At 44.1% G+C, this 12,976-nt stretch overlaps 1 protein-coding gene and 1 long non-coding RNA gene across 7 annotated transcripts in view; one reads left to right on the top strand and one right to left on the bottom strand.

Moving 5' to 3' along the window:
* Positions 1-12,976, bottom strand: part of LOC130282279 (sorbin and SH3 domain-containing protein 1-like) — a 404,864-nt gene that overhangs the window by 352,749 nt on the left and 39,139 nt on the right. The window lies entirely within an intron of this gene.
* On the top strand, positions 937-8,372 carry LOC130282281 (uncharacterized). The gene is made up of 3 exons (XR_008846313.1): positions 937-1,088; positions 3,509-3,592; positions 8,095-8,372. It is a non-coding gene; the product is annotated as an uncharacterized LOC130282281 (long non-coding RNA).

Raw genomic sequence — 12,976 nt, forward strand, 5'->3', positions numbered from 1 at the left:
TACTGTTGGCCTTAAAGGAGAACTCCAGACCATAAAAAGTGTCCCCCATTGTGCCGGCAGTAAAAAAATAAAGATGTACATACCTTCCTCCGGCTCCGGTCTCCGCCGCAATCCACTTCCTGGTTGCCGGTGGTCGGATGAATCAGCCAATCACCAGCCGCAGCGCAGTCCGACTCGGCCGGCGATAGGCTGAGCGGCAGTGTGACGTTTTCGGCCCCGGCCGCAGGTGCCGGTGTAGTGAAGAATTTTGTGTCCTGAAGCGGTTTCACACTGCCGCTCAGCCTATCGCCGGCCGAGTTGGACTGCGCTGCGGCTGGTGATTGGCTGATTCATCCGACCACCGGCAACCAGGAAGTGGATTGCGGCGGAGACCGGAGCCGGTTACCGGAGGCCCCGGGGGAGCGGAGGAAGGTATGTACATCTTTATTTTTTTACTGCCGGCACAATGGGGGACAATTTTTATGGTCTGGAGTTCTCCTTTAAGAATCTCAGGATTCTTCCTCTTCCTTTCTAAACACACTACTTTGAAGGATGATATCAATTTTGTAGTAACTCAGGTTAGTTGTCTTATAGTCAATTCCTAATTTAAACGGTTATACTGGACAGTGCATCACTGGTATAAATTCTGTCACCTTCAAGATATTGTGATAGCTAATATATAAGTATTATATATATAGGATGTGCCAAGTAACCACTTGACCCTTGTACTTGATCACATAACATAAAAGTTAATTAAGTTTGCAATATTTGAAGCTCATTCCAGTTGACATACAGAACTTCCTTCTGTGTATCATAGCTGTATGATAGCTGATGCTTCAGCAAATCTGCTATCAGGGAAGCTCTGTAAAAACTAGGCTCCAATCCAAAGAACGATCAACCAGAGTGGAGCGTAGACACATCATTTATAATGTAATCATGTCAGTGACTGCAAAAAATACAGGTTACTGAACAGCAGATTTTCCTGCATCAGTAGTGGTACAGCTTTTGTGTCTATACAGAGTGCCATGTCTGTCATCATTTAGAATCAATGGACAGGGATGGCTTGGAGGAGGGACCTGGCTCAATCGGCGCTGACCGACCACGACAAGGTATGGAGGATAAAAGAGGATATTATTGACCAAGATACAACGCGTTTTGGGTCGGGTTTACAATGTAAATCAGGGCCAATCAGTGGTGTTTTTTTGTGGCAGTTTTTGGACTTTATTTGAAGTAAAGTACTATGGCCAGAAGTTACTGTACTTACTATAGAATAATAATGTTAAGTCCACACACACAGCTGTTGTTTTTTTGTGGCATTTTGGAGGCCAGTGACAATATGCTCCAGGTATGGAGGTCAGTGACAGCCTCAGTGGCTGTATACGTAGTTACATAGTTTGTTATAACTGAATAATGATATCCATCCAGTTCAGCCTTAAAATGTCTCTGTATATCTCAACAAGGAGAGATATATCAATCAAAGCTGGGGGGGAGAAGCCACCGGGGACCACCCGATGACTCGTGACAGCATGAATGTGATTCTATTTACTTTTTAATACACTCGTAGTTACAGTGGCCCCTCAACATACCATGGTAATTCGTTCCAAATGAACCATCGTTAGTTGAAACCATCGTATGCTGAGGGATCCGTGCAATGTTAAGTATAGGAAGTTATACTCACCTGTCCTCGCCGCTCTGGACCGTTTCTGCTGCCTGGGATCGTCGCTCTTCATCGCCGTCATCCCGCCGCTCCGCACGCCGCTCCTGCGTGATGACAAAGGAGAGCGACGGCGATGCAGGGGATCCTGAAGAGTACGGTCCAGAGCACAGGTGAGTGATCATCACAGGACCACACGGGGCACCTTAAGCGGCTATCCGGCAGCAGCTGAAGTAGTCTGCACTGCCGGATAGCCGTTTATGCGATGGCCCCGACATACAAAAGCATCGTATGTTGATGCTGCCTTCGTATGTTGAAATGATCGTATGTCGGGGCCATCGTAGGTCGGGGGGTCACTGTATTTGCTAATGAAACACAAACCAGTCTATCAGCAATTAACTACCTAGAGGGCAAGACAATAGAACCAAATGTTTATTCACTTGCTGCAGGCTATAGGATATTTGTTCCTCTATTCCCTTCAGAAGCAAACACAAAGTACTTTATTTAGTGTATTCCTGTGATAGCACCAGAACAGAAAAAAATCGGAAACATCTGTCCATAAAAAATGTATGAAACATTCCATGATGATTTTGTTAATCTGATGATGGTTTATGCTGCTTTATATTATGAGAATCCACACTGTTATGCTCTAGTATGTATGCTTTATGTAGCATGCAATACTTGCTAATAGGCAAAAAATCTGGATCACGATATATTGCGGTATATCGTGATCCTGATGTAGGTGCCTAGCATATGGGTGGTGCTACACATGGAATATATGAGACAGTCTGTATTGGAGCCAAAAACGGAGCACTCACCCTGTAGTTGCGGCTTAAAACTTCATTCTTTATTTTACATATACATCGGATCACCGGAGCGATACCCCCCACGCTACAGCACCTGTCTGCTCTCCCAGCACCTGTCTGCTCTCCCGTATCGCTCCAATGCATACATCAGATCACCGGAGCGATACGGGAGAGCGGACAGGTGCTGTAGCGTGGGGGGGGGGTAGGGCGACGGACTGTATTCACGCAAATGTGCGCTTCCTCAGGCCCCTCAAGGGGCCTGAGTAAGCGCACATTTGCGCGAATATGGTCCGTCGCCCTACGCCCCACGCTACAGCACCTGTCCACTCTCCCGTATTGCTCCGGTGATCCGATGTATGTATTGGAGCGATACGGGAGAGCAGACAGGTGCTGGGAGAGCAGACAGGTGCTGTAGCGTGGGGGGTAGGGCGACGGACCGTATTCGCGCAAATGTGCGCTTCCTCAGGCCCCTCAAGGGGCCTGAGGAAGCGCACATTTGCGCGAATACGGTCCGTCGCCCTACCCCCAACGCTACAGCACCTGTCCGCTCTCCCGTATCACTCCGGTGATCCGATGTATATGTGAAATAAAGAATGAAGTTTTAAGCCGCAACTACAGGGTGAGTGCTCCGTTCTTCTTTTGTGGCTCCAATACTTGCTAATAGGTATTATGCCAATAAAACAATAAGTACATGATGATGTTTCTCAGAGCTGTGACTCGGGACAGTGGCCTTTATCTTGTCCTTACTGGTACAGTGTCCCACTGGGAGCTCTGTGGGGCTTATGGTTGGGTGTTGTATATTATATGTCAAATGTTGTATACTGTATGGGGGAGATTTTTCAAAACCTGTGCAGAGGAAAAGCTGAACAGTTGCCCATCGCAACCAATCAGATAGTTTCTTTAATTATAAAAAGGGTCTCTGAATAAAATAAAACAAGCAATCAGATTGGTTGCTATGGGCAACTGTTCAGCTTTTCCTCTGCACGGGTTATGATAAATATGCATTTTTATGCTGGTTTGCATAGTTTACAATGTTATATGCGACTGAAACTGTTTATGTATGTACCAGGAAGGCTGAGAGGTATCCCACCATGTATAGAAACTTGCTATAAGGGCGTGAAGCTTGGATAGGCCAGTGTTACTGCCACAAGAGGTAAGAAGTGCAGGACAGTATGAAATCAACAGCTCTCTCAGAGCTGTCTACTTAGGTAGACCGCAGCCTCTCGGTGAGAAAGATGCAAATAAGGAGCTCATCCTAGCCTGGCAGCCCAAGTGAGAGGAGAGTAATCCAAGATAGCCTGGGGCAAGAGGTGGGCTTTTAGGTCATGGATCTTCAAATCTGCACCCAGCTGTACAGTCATACCTTTACATTAGCAAATTTCTGCTTGTAAGCAATTAGCATTTTTTCATAGAGGCATATAAGCAACATGGGCCTGGCCAATCACCTCTAGGGACAAGTATTTCTATTCTTTTCTATTACTGCTTTCTTCTTCCTCTTGTATTTTAGTCAGTCTCTGTGCTTTAAGGCTAAGTTTTCACTTGCGTTTTGTCCCCAAAATACGCCAAAACGGCCAACATGGCATTTTTTCATTGAAAAAACCGCGGCCAAGTGTTAGCTGTAAAGCAAAGTTTTTTTTATCCTTTTGGCGTTTTTTTCACTCTTTTTCAGGTTCTTGGCGGTTTTGCAAAGTCGCAGCATGTTGAGCCAATGGTGTTTTTTCCCCTGAAATCGTGGGTTTTAACTTTGGCTTTTTTTATTCTTTTTTGGACTTTAGCGATCCAAAAAAGTCAAGGAGATAAATTTTTTTTATAAAATTTCATAGGGTACCATTAAAAAAGAATAATAAAAAAGATAAAGTAGTGATGGAAAAATTTGTATCTAACGAAATTTATCTCTTTTATAACAAATTTTTTATACATTTTTAAACAGTGTGTGGGCAGGGGACTAAAAATGTAGCCGACAATAAAAAAAATGTAGTGTGTGTGTTTTTCACTTTTTTTTAACTTTTTTAAAAAAATTTTTTAGGTAGTACTACTCTACTCCCAGCATGGAACACACTGTTCAATGATGGGAGTAGTAGTACCTGTACTAACTGACAGATCGCCCCGGGTTCCATTGCGATCCTTCTGTATAATGTTTAGATGCGGGCTCTTCTATGGTCCCCTGCACTGCCGTATATATACACATATTCATATTTCCTGCAGAGAGCTGTGATTGGCCAGTTGGTTCCAGCCAATCACAACTCTCTTTGGGAAATATGAATCGGTGTATATACGTCACTGCAGGGGACCATAGAAGAGAGGCCGGCTGTATCTATACATTATACAGGAAGATCACAACGAGTGTCAGGAGGGAGATCCACTGTGATCTTTCCTTAAATGCAGGTACTACAGCTCCCAGCATGGAGCACACTCTGCTCCATGCTGAGACCTGTAGTACCTGCATTAATAGACAGATCGCAACAGGTGTCAGAAGTTACACTCGCTGCGATCTGTCTATTAATGCAGGTACTACAGCTCCCAGCATGGAGCAGAGTGTGCTCCATATTGGGAGTAGTAGTACCTGCAGTTAAGGACAGATCACAGCAGATGTTACTCCTGACACCCGATGCGATCTTCCTATCTATTGCAGAGATGCAAAGCGGCTTTCTCTTGCGCTCCGCATCTCTGCACTATACTCCAGCCGGCCACTCACTCATTCATATATCCCTCTGAGAGCTGTGATTGGCTGCCACCATCCGGCCAATCTATGAATGAGTGAGGTGAATTTCTATTCACATCACTGTCCGGCCCGGAGTATAGTAAAGAGATGTGAGCGCTGCATAGAGCCGATCCGAATCTCTGCTATATTATGGACGATCGCATTGTGTCAGGATTGACACCCGGGGCAATATGTCTATTAGTACAGGTACTACTACTCCCATCATGGAACAGTGTGTTCCATGCTGGCAGTAGTAGTACTACTAAAAAAAAAATTTTTAAAATAGAGAAAAAAAAAGCGAAACACACACACACTTTATAAAGAATTAATGCAAATTTCATTATAAAAGAATAAAAAGTTAGTTAAATACATTTTTTCCCATTCCTACTGCATCCAAAAATGCAATTTCCACTTAAATGCAAAAACGCCAGAAAAAACTTCAGACGCAGGAAATTGCACTGGCACTGGAGTTTTTTTCAGTGAAAAAAACGCTGCCAAAAAAAAAATAAAAAACAAGTGGAAACTTAGCCTAAGGGATAGAAATGAGTAAGTAAGGGTATTGGCCGCACCCTTCGGCACTTGCTACTCATTTTACTTGCAAGCAAAAGTTAACAGTCCAAAGTGTCCCGAGGAATGTCTGTGCCCTCTACATTGAGCTGTGATTAGTTACACAATGTAAAACCATGCAGCGGATTCCCTTAAAGTGTACCTGTCATCAACAAAAACTTTTTATATAATGTAAATAATGCCATTATATGTATATTTGCAATGTACATTGGTTAAAAAATGTGTATATGTTTGTCCCTACAGCTATTGTTTGTGTGTCTCTATGAGGAGCCCAAACACAGGAAGTGTGGGTGGACAAGCAGGGCTCTGTACACTGAGGACAAGCAGGGCTCTGCACACTGAGGCTCTATGACATGCCCCCGTCTCACATAGCAGGATGATTGACAATCCAAGAGCCTGCACAGACCCCTGCTTGTCCTGCCCTCACTTCCTGTATTTGGACTCCTCATAGACACAAACTGGCAATAGCTGTAGAGACAGCATTTTTTCACCCAAAAATATACATATTTTTTAATCAATGTATATTACAAATATACATATAATGGTATAATCTACATTATATAAAAAGTTTTTGTTGGCGACAGGTACACTTTAATAGCTGTGTGTTGTGTGATGCTTAGCGTGTGTGTAGTCGTGTATCCCCCTATTTTTCGAACTCCTGTGTATATATTTATTTTAAAACTATATTGGAGGTAGAGAAACAGGGGAGTCATTTAACGTTAGAGGACACACATGCAGGAAAATGCCAATCAGGATGTTTGGAAAAGTGATGTGAATGCATTGGTTTAGAATAAGAAAGAAGACTCTTCCAATTTCTCCCCCCCTAAAACATATTTCCATTTTTGTGTTTGAAGTTCACTGTCAAGCCAAAAATACAATTGTATTATTTACAAATATTACATAATTAAATTGTCTACAATTTCTGCTTTCTTTAAAATAAATGGAAAAGCTTTAATTGTGACCTTACATGTGTGCATTCCTTTATCTGTGTAGGCTTAACTCTTCATAGAATAAAGAAAGGGGGAGACTGCTGTGAGTAGCATGTGTACCCCATCACCTGGAACTTGAGGGACCTTTTGACCATCGGATGTATATAAAATCACACATGGCCAACTACGGTAACAGAAGAGCACCTCTGGAATGTACACTACTTCTAATGACTACCGTATATACTCGAGTTTAAGCCGAGATTTTAAGCACGATTTTTAAGATGAAAATGCCCACCTCGGCTTATACTCAAGTGAACTCTCCGCCTGTCAATCTCTTCTCAGTGGTCTTCAACCTGCGGACCTCCAGATGTTGCAAAACTACAACTCGGCTGTCCGGGCATGCTGGGAGTTGTAGTTTTGAAACCTCTGGAGGTCCGCAGGTTGAAGACCACTCCGGCTTTCGTCATCATCCAGACCCAAAACCCCCCCGCCCCCCGCCTTTAGTTTTCTACTTACCTCCCCTCGGTGGGAAGGAAGAGTGAGCTGGTCAGGGCCATCTATGCTGCAGAGACCGTCGGTGGGGAGGGTTAGTCGTTCCGGGCTGTCCATTTTCACCGGAGGGGCCCTCTTCTCTGCGCTCCGGGCCCGCTCCAGACTAGTGACGTTGCCTGGACGATGCCGCACAGGAACGTTCATTCGCAGCCTGCGCATGAATGTCCCTGTGCGTCGTCGTCAAGGCAACGTCACTAGTCCGGGGCAGGCTGGAGCACGGAGAAGAGGCCCCCCGGTGAAAATGGACAGCCTGGAGCGACTAACCCTCCCCATCGGACGGTCCCTGCAGCACAGATGGCCTGAACCAGCTCACCCTTCCTTCCCACCGAGGGGAGGTGAGTAGAAAACTAAAGGGGATGATGACGAAGGCCGCAGTGGTCTTCAACCTGCGGACCTCCAGAGGTTTCAAAACTACAACTCCCAGCATGCCCGGACAGCCGATGGCTGTCCGGGCATGCTGGGAGTTGTAGTTTTGCAATATATGGAGGTCCGCAGGTTGAAGACCACTAATGAAGTGATAAAAAAGGGGGGGGGGATGATGATGGGGGTCTGGATGATGACAGGGGGGGATGATGTATTTCCCACCCTAGGTTTATAGTCGAGTCAATAACTTTTCCTGGGTTTTTGGGGTGAAATTAGGGGCCTCGGCTTATATTCGGGTCGGCTTATACTCGAGTATATACGGTAAACTCTCTTCCGATTAGTAAATGAATGTGCGTCCTGGTTATCACTCAATGAGGTGCGAAAACCAAGATGTGACCATCCACATATATGACATAATTCTTTCGTATACCAGTTATTCTTACTGCATTATTTAATATGATTTTCGTCCTCTGCTTTCCGACCACTTTATGCAGGCTTATAGGCTCGGTAAGCTCTAATAAATATATAATATTATTTACACAGTACAGTGAAAGCAGATCGATGCAGCTGCAACAACAGACACATTTCCTGTGCTGAAAACCTTTTTAGCGTTGGCACTAACTACGTGTACAGCATTTCTCGTTTGGTTCAAGGTAAAAGAAGAAGTCACTGAAAAACCATGGTGCTTATATACAAACCACAAGTATTGGAAACCATGCAGTAAAGGAAGAACAGTCAGAAGCCAAAGCACTAATGTAGCTTGAAGGTGGAATTTCCTTTTAAAGCCTGAAAATGTACTCACCACAATAGACATAAAAACCCAATAAAGAGTTGATACAAAAGCAATTCAGTTGTTACTGCAATTACTTATATAAAACAAAGAGTACATATAAAAAGAAAAAGATCTTAGCAAGCACTTAAAGGGTAGCTCCCACCATCCTATTTTTTTTTTTGCTAGCCCGTTCCCCCCCCCCCCCCCGCTACGGCACTAGCCCGTTCCCTCCTCCCCCCCCCCCGCCCCGCATACCCCGTTCCCTCATTACACTTGCAGTTACTGCAGAGTCCGGCAGCGGGCGTGCAGGGACAGCGGCGGCAACGAGGCGGCGGCGGCGATGTGCGGGAGGAGTGGCCTCCCAGCCAGTGGCCGGGAGCCAATGCGCTCGCTCCCGCCTGTCTGATTGACAGGCAGGGAGCGAGTGCAGCCTAACTGACAAAGGACTGATTGCCACTCCAAAATCAGTCCTTTTTCAGTGGCCGGTTTTTAAATGTAAATTAAACCTTTTTAATAAAAAAAATAATAATAATAAAAGTATATTAGAGATATGTTGTAGTACATAAGTACTACAACATATCAAAAAATAAAGTTGGTGACAGTGCCCGTTTAAACATCTTGCATTCCAAAATACAAATATTATATTCAACACCACATGATCCTGTATAGCCATAAACAATGTCTCCCATCCTCTAGTGTCTAGGTACATGTGATTGGCAAGGAATGCCCCACGTCAATCACATATAAATGGAATATCCTAGGAATATACCATCAATATTAAAGCAATATAAAAAGAAGCAGCAATGTAAACTATTCACTTTATAATCCCCTGCTGATCCAGAACAGATGATCAGGCAGTCAGCTGTGCTGTGATACCAGTAAGTATGCCAGTATGGCACATGACTGCTGTCAGCCTGTAATATAAAAGACTGGCAAGGGACCAACCAAGTACAGTATGTGCACTGAATCGGCAGGGATTGAGTACTGTTTGTTTTTTTAGTTAAAAGGGTACTCTGGTGGAAAACCTTTTCTTATTTTTTTTTTAATTTTTTTTTAAATCAACTGGTGCCAGAAAGTTAAACAGATTTGTAAATTTCTTCTATTGAAAAATCTTAATCCTTCCTGTACTTATTAGCTGCTGAATACTACAGAGGAAATTCTATTCTTTTTGGAACACCTTGTTCTCTGCTGACATCTCTGTCCATTTTAAGAACTGTCCAGAGAAGGAGAAAATCCCCATAGCAAACATATGCTGCTCTGGACAGCTCCTAAAATGGACAGAGGTGTCAGCAGAGAGCACTGTGCTTAATTTTTAATTTTTTTTAAATCTCTTGGACAACCCTTTTCAATGTCAGAAAATACCCTGCTAAAAAAAGTTTCGGATCATTTTCTTAATATGCTTTCATGTCAGTGTTATTCTTTGGCAATATATTGGAGCTACTTTATAACCTAGTCAAGCAGTATACAAAGCTTAAAGGGGTACTCTGCCCCTAGACATCTTATCCCCTATCAAAAGGATAGGGGATAAGATGTCTGATCGTGGGGGTCCCGCCGCTGGGGACACCCTGTGATCCCCCTGCTACACCTGACGTTCGTTTAGAGCGTCGAGTGCAGCGCCGGAGGCTAGTGACGTCGCGGTCACGTCCCGCTCGTCATGTCCCGGTCACACCCCCTCAATGCCAGTCTATGGGAGGGGGCGTGACTTCCGTCACGCCCCCTCCCATAGACTTGCATTGAGGGAGCATGACCGTGACGTCACTAGCCTCCACTCCGCATCCCCAGTCATCCGGCACAGAGCAAAATTTGCTCCGTGCACCGGATGTCTGGGGTGCCATAGCAGAGATCGTGGGGGTCCCCAGCGGCGGGACCCCCGTGATCAGACATCTTATCCCCTATCCTTTGGGGATAAGTTGTCTAGGGGCGGAATACCCCTTTAAGTTGTCTACAGGCAATAGGGGGATACCTGCCATCAGAAGCATGATCACTGGCCCGTACAGCTGGAAACATATTCATATTGTACAGCCGGTTATATAAATGTTTCATGGTATCTTGTGCTGAATCTGTATTAGTCTGGTGACTGGAGCCAACACATGTCCCCTGCACTGACCACCCAGGAGAAATTGACTATTATGGGGGCTTATTGAATTTTATCTAATACATCGTTTTTACACATCCTCCAGAGCGTGGGAAAGTTATTACAGTGTTTATCTACTCTAATCCCACCAAGGGATACCCCTGCATGAGGTTCCTATGCCCTAATAGGGCGTGTAGAGAAGACTTGACAAGCATTTATTTGTAAAGTATATGACCCTGCACTGTAATATCTTTTGTGTACAGTCAGCATTAAACCATAGCCTAGTATTATTTAAGATCCTTGAGGAGCATTCTGCTATTGACTTCAATGCACTACAGAGAATCTGTACAAAGTGTAGGTAATAAGAACAGTGTCTCTGTACTCACACAGACTGCCAGTGTACTCACTCTGTCTTATATCTAATATATGGCATCAATGTCTAATCCCTAATACAAAGAACCAGGGGCACTAGGAAAGACCTGTGTCACTTTGTTTCCACTCTGCTTTCCCAGGTTGGTGTGGTCGGCTTATTACGGTTAGGCCATGTTCACACATCGGAATTTCCATGTTGCATTCTGCATTGGAATTTGGCACTGAGATTCTGCTGCAGTAGAGTCCCATTGAATTCAACAGGAATCTGCTGCACTGTGCATACGGCGGAAATTCCGTGCCAGATGTTTACTGCATGGAAATTCTGATTTCCGTGTCTGCAGAAAGAGTGAACACGTTCATTCTTTCTGTGGACTCTGTACAGAATGCATAGCCGTCTCCTGTGGGGTCGTAAGACCGTTTATGTCAGCGCGCGTAGTTTGTGGAATGTCTGCATGGAGATTTTCCGAGCAGACATTCTGTACTGTGAACATAGCCTTAGGCAAGGCTTCATGCAGGTCTTTTTTGTGGTGTTTTTGACCACTGCTCTTTGCAGTGATATTGTTTTATTTTTTTTTACTATTTTTTTTTTGTGGCATTTCTCCTGGCATTTTTTTTTCTTTCAATAGTTTTTTGTTGGATTTTACCAAAATAGAAAAACAAGCATGTACCATGGTAGTTTTTCACTGCTTTTAGGGTACCACTCCATGGGTGTACCTATAAGTAGGTAAGTAGTGATGCCTAGCATCACTACTCACCTCCACCGGCTGTAGAGTATACAGAGGTGCATAGCACACCACTGTATACTATACAGGAGCCAGGATCAGTATACAGTGCTGCATAGCTATGGGTACAACTCAGACTGGGAAGGAGTTATACACTGTATATCTCCTGCCCAGAAAGAATATATATTAAAGGGGTTATCCACCATAAGGTGATTTTAGTATGTACCTGGCAGACAGTAATGGACATGCTTAGGAAGGATCTGCGCTTGTTTTGGGGCTAAATGGCTTTGTTGTGAGATTACCAAAACATTGTGGAGATTACAAAAACACTGTTTGTGAACTGGTATTTCCTGTTAGATTTTTCTTTTTTTGACTACAAATCCCAGAATTAAATTTTCCTCCCTCCCACACATCAGCCACCCCACCCATTGAAACATAAATGAGCTGCATCTATTCAAAAGACCTGTGGTTTTCAATCAGGGTGCCTACAGCTATTGCATTAGTTGCAGATTGATCTCTCTCCCACCAAGCGATCGCTCCACCCATTGAACTACACTAACTTTACAACCCCTGTAGCATCTATATCCTGCATATATTTATACTGCATGTATGACCCTACAGCAGCAATCTGTATAGATTAACCTCTTACAGGCAGGGTAATTGTGAGAATTCCGTTGGATCCCTCAGCAAAGAAGACAAGGCACAAAGTGTCAGCATTTCAAATTGCATTTATTTATTCTACAGAGAAACTATTTGCATTTATCCTACTGGATTGTTTGCATGTACTTATTCCACAGGAAAAACTATTAGGCTGGAACTCCACTGAGTTTTTTTTTTTTGCCAAAACGCTGTAAAAAAACGCCAATTTTCCCGCACAGCATTTTTCTGTGAAAAAACGCCGCATCCAGATGTTAGCTGCAAGTCAATAGTAAACTGCAAAATGCCAGATTCCCTTGGCGTTTTTCAGTTTGGCGTTTTTTTAATCCTTTTGGCGTTTTTCAGCAATTTCGTGCTCAGAGGCTGGATTTTCAAACTGCCCGACAAAACCTAGTTTGATGTTTTTTTGCCTTGAAATCGTGGCGTTTTCCTCCCATAGAAGTCTATGGGAGAGCAAAAATGCCAAGAAGTACACTCTGCTCCATGCTGGGAGCTGTAGTACCTGCATTAATAGACAGATCGCAGCTGGTGTCAGAAATTACAATCCCTGCGATCTGTCTTTTAATGCAGGTACTACAGCTCCCAGCATGGAGCAGAGTGTGCTCCATGTTGGGAGTAGGAGTACCTGTAGGTAAGAACAGATCATAGCGGGTATCACTACTGACACCCGCTGTGATCGTCCTGTCTATAGCAGAGATGGAGCGGCTCTATACAGCGCTCGCATCCCTACTCTGCACTTTACACCGGCCGGCCGCTCATTCATTCATCTTTTCCTCAGAGCTGTGATTGGCTGCAACCATCCGGCCAATCACAGCTCTGGGCGGAAAA

The sequence above is a fragment of the Hyla sarda genome, chromosome 7, assembly GCF_029499605.1.
Source record: "Hyla sarda isolate aHylSar1 chromosome 7, aHylSar1.hap1, whole genome shotgun sequence".
Lineage (NCBI taxonomy): Eukaryota > Metazoa > Chordata > Amphibia > Anura > Hylidae > Hyla > Hyla sarda.